We start from the raw sequence: 7,662 nt of genomic DNA on the forward strand, positions 1-7,662 counted from the left end.
GCATGAAAAGAAGTCAGCAAATAGAAGATAAAGAAATGATGACATGTTAGGTGGTGCCGGCCAAGAAACAAGATTGCGCCTCCTGCAGGAAGAAACCCTACACCATCAACAAGGGTCAGGCCATACAATCTAAGATGGCGGCAGTTGATAGGGTGGGTGTGACCATCACTGAGACAGGAGGAGGGTTAAGGCTACACATTAATGCTGGAACCTACGAATTGTTCCGAGGAAACAGTGAATGTTACTTTCATGCACAGTCATCAATACAAGACAATATCCATTGTATGGACAAGAGTGGGATTTGCTCCAGTCCATAGAATATCCTGATTTCATAGGTCTCACCAAATGTTGGTTTAAACAGGAGGAGGTAGAAGCTGAAGTATTTAGTGATAGCTTTAAAGACTATAATATGATATGCAACCCTAGGTTAAGAAGCTCCGATAGTAGAGGTGACAAAACGAGAGATGGTGCAGCTTTAATGTACAAGAAAACATATGAATCTTCACTAGAAGTCTTTGATCAGGACGCCGGGGACATGCTGTGGATAAAGATCAATGGGTAAATATTCAATCTTGCCAACGATATCTACATAGGTATTATCTATATTCCACCAGAGAACTCCACTATTTGAGGAAGTAAACAATCTGTTTTATTTGTTGTTTTGGAACAAAAGCTTGTACTCTATGGCTCAAAAGGCTTTCTAGTGGTGGGAGGCGACTTCAATGCCAGGACTGGGAGCCTGTTTGACCTGCTGCCTAATCATAAAGAAGACAAATCTCCCTTACCACCTACAATGGATACATCAAACTTGCCCCTCATCAGGAACAACACTGATTGTACTGTCAACAAGTTTTGCAGGGAATTAATACAAACATGTAGTAACACAAACACTTGTATTCTTAACGGTAGGATCATGGGTGACATATTTGGCCATTACACATCCTAGAAATATGAGGGATGCAGTACTGTGGACTATGTTATTGCAAAGTGTGAGGATTACACCATGTTCAACAGGCTGAAAGTCCATCCACTCACCCAATGGCCGGTTCAATACTTGCCAACATCAGCTGTCCCTTACTATCAGAAGAGAAGAAATCAAGACCTCATCCTTCTAACATGAAAGCAGAAAGAATCTTAAAACTCGTTTGGAAGTCAGAGACAGGATCCGTCTACACAAAAAACCTTCGTTCATCACACTCTCATTCACTGAACGACTAGTTCCCATGTTCCCCTAAAGTGATGTAGACACAGCAACAGCAGACCTTACAAATAGTTTGTTGATGCACCGAAATGTGCAGTCAGGCTTGTTCAAGTGAAACGGAAGACAAAGGAATTCAGCCTTGATGGATCACAAAAAAAGTTCCAATTTGATAGAGCGTTACAAAAGAAATTCTATGAGGCCAGAAGAAATACAAGAAAGGAAGGAAATGGGCAGCCAAGAAGTAACATAGGACTCTACTAGAATAACTGGACCACTGACCTGGTGATTAAAGAAATGATCATGCGTTCCTCCTCTATACTTAAACGTTTCAACACCATCTTAGACGCTGGCATTTTCCCCTCACTATGGAGATAGTCATACATCGTACCTGTCCACAAATAAGGGAATCTCGATGATGTTAACAACTACAGAGACATAGCTCTCGGTAGCTGTCTCTCAAAACTGTTTTTATCAATACTTAATGCAAGAATAACCAAACATATGGACTCGAACAAACACTATGACACAAGCCAGGCAGGATCCAGGAGCAGCCACAGAACAATATGTTTATACTAAGAACAATCACAAAGAAGTACAGGCAGTCAAAGAAAAAACTATATACTTGCTTCGTGGATTTCAGCAAGGGATTTGACTCGGTGTGGGCGAGAGGGACTCCACTATGAACTGAAAAAATATGGCAATACAGGAAAAATCCTGAATGTTTTAAACAGCATGTATTCAAATGTCTCCTATATCATCAAGACATGGGATGGCGTCACTAGTCCTGTCAAATCCAATACAGGAGTCAAGCAAGGTTGTGTTTGTAGCCAAACCCTGTTCAATATCTACATTAACGACTTGAAGGACTACCTATCAACTAATGATACTGCTGCCCCATTGCTAGACGACGTCCCTTTAACAAACTTCCCAGCTAAGACATAACATTTTCAAAACATTTTCAAAAGGTTTCATTGTAGTTTTTCAAAAACATTTTCGTCAAAACATTTTATTAACGTTTTAGAAATGTTTTACAGCTATTCAAAATGTTATTCGAGAACATCATGCTATAACATAGGCGAAACTATTTCATAACATGTTACTGCAATGTTTCAACACATTGCAGAAATGTTATGCTAGAACATGTTTTCATGAAATGTTATCGACATGTATTAAAGTGAGTACGGATTACGACCCAAACAGCCTATAGTTGAACACAAGTTCCCCAGCCAGCACACTCCCTTTTCATAATGCTGTGGATTGGTATTGCATTAATAGAATATTTTCTCAACAGTTACAGTTTAATCTGTAGACTAAATGTCTAAAGAAAATATAGCAGATATGAGTAAGACAAAAGTTCACATGATTTGTTTGTTGCTGATCACAGAGGCACATAAACTGATATCACACAAACGTTTCGAAAACAATTTTAAAATGTTGTGACAAAATGCCATGTTGTCTCGTGAAAAGACGTCAGAATGACGTCAAACTATTACGTCATATTTTGCACCCGCCATCATCAGTTCAAGTTTACCCTACATCCAAGTGACATTGTGCAGCAAGAGCTGGATCGTCGAACTCTGATTTCTTAGGGGGTAAGTTCGTTTTCAAACACAGTATCCGCTTATCTCAGCAGTATCTAAATGGCATTGTGTAAATATAACATTTGTTACTTTTAACCACTTTCTAAATGGCATTTTGTATTCATAGCTGTCGGCCATGGGAGCCGTGCCAATTTACATTTGTAAGAGGGGTACACAAAGTACGTGATCTGGGGGTGCTTTGCAAAGCGCGTATCTCTTGCAAGCGATGTACAGTGATTCGCCTTACAACAGTGCGCTAACTTTCAGCCGCTTGTAAGCGAAACAATTGCTGGCTGAGGTCGCTTCGTTCTCAAATCAAAATGGTGGCTGACTTTGCAAGCGGAACAAGAAATGCGTGACTGGATCAACGAGGAAATGAGCAAAGGTAGCTAACAACTCATCATACCATTTGTCTGCTCCACATCTTCAAAGTAGTCATCAATTTCATCAGCTCGTCATCGAGCCTCTTTTAGTACGTTCTTCTACGTAAAGGCAATGAAGCGATACTTGTGCCATTTTGGAAGAGTTGCTGTTGCAGAGATTAATTTGCTTTCTCTAAGCGATTCGTGACTTGCAACGTTCCCCTAGAGTACCTGTTGTCGGATTTTCATTTTTGTGGAAGCCTCGGTGGCTGAGGGGGTTAGACAATAACATTCCTGAAAGCCAACAAGTGCACCAGAAACCAACCAACACAATACGGAATGATCTAAGTGAAAACTTTAATGTGCATATGCGGAAGATATATACCCTTATGTACTTGAACAATCATCAAATTCCCATCAGCTATGAATGACTTCACCCGTGGCGAATGCAGAGAGTAACGTGTATTTAAAGCGTATTCCAGAGGTCAGCTTGTGGCATATCATATTGTGTAGAAATACAAAGGGATGCTGTTGTATTTAAGTTGGCTAATACAACAAGTTGTTTCTCACGGTCTCGTAATGTTAATCTCACGGTTTGTTTGATACCAAGTTCTTTTCAAAGATGGTCTGTCGTTGCGATCCATTGTTAGTAATAGTCGCATTATTCAATGTGGCATTGAAATGAAGTTCACAGTGCATAAAGCCCCTGGTGTAAACAACTAGGAAAATACATTGGTAGTAAAATGTTTATTAAAGTGTCACACACACAACATGTACAATATAAAATCGATGAACAAAGGTGTATGGAGTGCGTCCAGCCAGACATTGGCTCATGAGACACTATATGCAATATATACAAAATATATACATAATATATAATGTGAGAGGTGGGGAATTTAGCTACGAAATCAGAAGACTCACAGGAAACATTAGCAAAATCCTCAATTCAACAACGAAAGAAAAAGAAAGGATAGATAGAGAGAGAGGTAATTTAATAATCATGGCGACGACTGTCGTCTCCTAAACATTTTAAATAGCCTTGCGGCAAGCAATTTGTGTATACAGTTTGAATTCATTAAGTAAATAAATTTCTCCTCTTCCCATATCACATTAAAATTTCGGTTGTTTTCTTCAGCTGCACAATATAAGTACATGTAGCTGCACATGGACTTGCATACCACTTGATATTTGAATACTGTACAGAACATTTTTATGTCTTACAAACTGCACCTGTCACCCACACGCACAACAGTTAAAGATTGATGTGACGGGACTAAAGAAGAGAATGTGAGCATACGACGACCGGTAACTGGTAATTAGATTCATTACATCAATGAAGGCCTTCAATTTTCTCAAAGGACGTTTGCAAGCGGGCACTTTATTATTCATAGCCCATGTCAGCCTGTATGTGTATGGGCAGGCCCATGAGCGACATTGTTTAAATTTTGAGTTTCCGACACATTTGTTCTTCCATAGTATGTACCCATGAAAAAAGCAATGCTGAATTACAAAAATTTGTAAGTTTGATCGAGACTGGCCACAGCATGGAGCGTCACTAGACAAATTGGTCTCTAGAATTAAAATAATTTTATGAACCTATATGATACATTTCATCTTTGGATTAACAATATAATGCTCATTGAATATAGTTCAAGTTATAACTTTGTTATAATGTGGAATATTGTTGTTTTCGCTGCAGCCAGGGGCAAAAGGAGACAACAGCATTCCAGGAGATACACACGGAAATGTTAGGTATATTGGGGAATACACCAAATACACCAGGGGCTGTGAATGATGCAGACGTATTTTGTTTTATGTTTTAGAAAAATGGATCAAGGCAAAACCAAAGAAAGAAGATTCTGACTATCATGATGTAGAAAGGTGTAAACGTTTTCTAAAATAATTAAAATCTCCACAGAACTGAGTCTTAAAGTTCTTTGTTGACTGAATGTTGAAGACATTACCATGTCGGTCATTGGTATTGTGTTTTCTGCAGTACATGCCTGAAGGGTGTACAGTCCCTGATTTTTTGTCTTAATTATTTTTACCTTGTTAACAGTGAGTGGGCGGTGTACGTTTTGAACATTGGCAGCCAAAGACTGAGCTTTTCCAGCACCCTGGTTCGTTTTCAAAACATTTTGGAAACGTTATAACCGAATGTTCACAGAAAAAGTTCCTTTAACGTTTCTGGAACCATACAAAATCACATGAATAAAACGTTTTCAAATTAAAGTATTTCTTCAATATTTTACAAAAACGTTTTGGAAACGTTATAACCAAATGTTTCCGGAAAATGGTTCTTAAACGTTTCTGGAACCATTCATAATCACGTGAAAAAAACATTTTTCCAACATTTCCGGAACGTTTCATAAAATGTTTTAGGGATGTTTTTATAACATTTTCGTGTAAAATGGGTTACTATTTGCCAATGACCTGCTACTGCTGTCACAGACACCAAAATGTCTCCAGACCAGCATTAATACCTTATGCAGATTTACAGAGGACTGGAAATTAAAAGTTAATATATCAAAAACCAAACTTATTGTAGTTTGAATGTTCATTTTAATGTAGGGACAGCGCCGCTTGAAATCAGTGAATCATACACCTACCTTCGGCTAATATGTCATCAAAATGGTTCTTTCAAGAAAGCAATCTCAACCTTGAAAGGAAAGGCTATGCGGGCTTGGTTCAAAATTTAACACAGTCTGACAACAAATACCCATTTATCCATAGAAATCTTTCTACGACTCTATCATGCCCTTGTGGTTCCAATAGCATCCTACGGTTCTGAAATATGGGGCTGTCAGCTGTTTAAATCTACTTCTGATCCATTGATTGTCTTCTCCACAGTGTGATACTTGAAGGTCCCCATCGAAACATCACCACTTAAAAAAGCCTGATATCAAAGTTTAAAGATCTGTATCTCATTGAAACTGACCAGGTGCAAACCGGTGTAAACCATAAGCTGCGACATCTGGGGCGGATAAATGACAAATATGGATTAAAAGATAATCTATCTCACAACTGTGAAAGAATACAAGCCACAGAAGGGCCCTTACCAATCTCCGACTGAGTCTTCACAGCTTTGAAATTGAAAGTTAAAGATACTCCAGCACTCCAGTTGAAAATAGGTTCTGTCCGAATGGTCAGGTCTTGTTGCCAGGACTGTATTTCGCATGTTTAAGCTGAAAACAACATAAGGGCCCTAATTAGATAAGATAAATTCATGCATTTATGTTGTATATATATATACCATGTTCTCATCTCTACCATATACATGCTTTTTTGTACCAGGTCCCAAGTGGGCGTATTTGTACCATAAAAAGGAAAGAAAAATTTCTATTCTATTCTATCAATACAGTATCAACACTATGTGTACGCTGCCAGCCACGTCATACATACATAAATGTTTATATACTGTAAATGAAAATAATATCTCTCCATATAATGTACATTATGTATATCTACCTCTCATGTCTATAGTTATATTTATGTCCATATGTCGATAGTTTGTACCCTGCCCTACGAGGGTGTTCTGTACAAAATAAATTCTTCTGCTTCTTCTATCCACATTGTTTATTTGTATCAAAATGTATTTATGTGTCGGATCTAAAACAATTTTCTGAAGGGTTCGAACATTCCTTGCCTTCGATGGAGGAGGAAATGTAAGATGTTTTCACTGCTTTGACAGTTGTTTAGTCTCTGGTTGGCAGAGGTGAACCCAAGCCCCATCCCTGGTTACAAATGGCTATAAAATCAAAACAACCTAACATCGCAAGGGAGATGATGAACCTGGGACGTTTTCGACCAGGAGCCAGAATCCTTGACACCCAGAGTGCTGAAACCTTTGTCATACCCAGTTCATTCGTCACACTATTCTCCATGAGAGATGTATACCGAATGTGACTTGTGATGAGTCGTCGATCATCAATACTTATTTCAAGTATTTCATCAACATTTTCCTAAGGGTAGCGGTTGAAGATCTTCCTCTTCTTGGATCATCGTCGAAGGTCTCTTGAACTTTGCTGCCCACTTCTTTAACAGTGATAAAGGTAGGAGCATCATCCCCTGAAGTTGACACCATGTCCTTATGGATGCCTGTTGGAGTTAGTCCTTTCAGTTGGAGATACGTGATGCTTGGCAGTTTATACTGTCGATATAATACATGTCACTTTGATACCTTCAGAAATAGGCTGCCTGGTTGAGTACTTTGTTCTAATGCAGCCTGTAAGCATTGAAAGTGTTGTAGTTGATACATGGACACTGCTATGGGTGAACTATACATCCACTGTAGTAGGGTGTAGCCTCAGAACTGTTCTACACATTGCAACTGTACACGTTCACTCTACTCCCGACAGACACAACTAATTTCACAATAATCATGCATTCAAACTCGCTGGAGTATTTACATCTATTTACGGAATGAATTTGTTACACAAATTTAAGCAATTCCGTTTAGTCGAGATTCCCCCCAAAATGCATATATATGCAATAAATGCATAAAAACTTGCATATATAC

General features: G+C 38.6%; 1 long non-coding RNA gene across 1 annotated transcript; it reads left to right on the top strand.

Annotated features, from left to right (window-relative positions):
* Positions 1 to 2,296: 2,296 nt before the first annotated feature.
* On the top strand, positions 2,297 to 6,560 carry LOC124148681. The gene is made up of 3 exons (XR_006863001.2): positions 2,297 to 2,793; positions 3,049 to 3,166; positions 4,967 to 6,560. It is a non-coding gene; the product is annotated as an uncharacterized LOC124148681 (long non-coding RNA).
* The last annotated feature ends 1,102 nt before the right edge of the window (positions 6,561 to 7,662 follow it).

Source organism: Haliotis rufescens, unplaced genomic scaffold, assembly GCF_023055435.1.
Source record: "Haliotis rufescens isolate VD_foot unplaced genomic scaffold, xgHalRufe1.0.p SCAF_1, whole genome shotgun sequence".
Taxonomy (NCBI): Eukaryota; Metazoa; Mollusca; class Gastropoda; order Lepetellida; family Haliotidae; genus Haliotis; species Haliotis rufescens.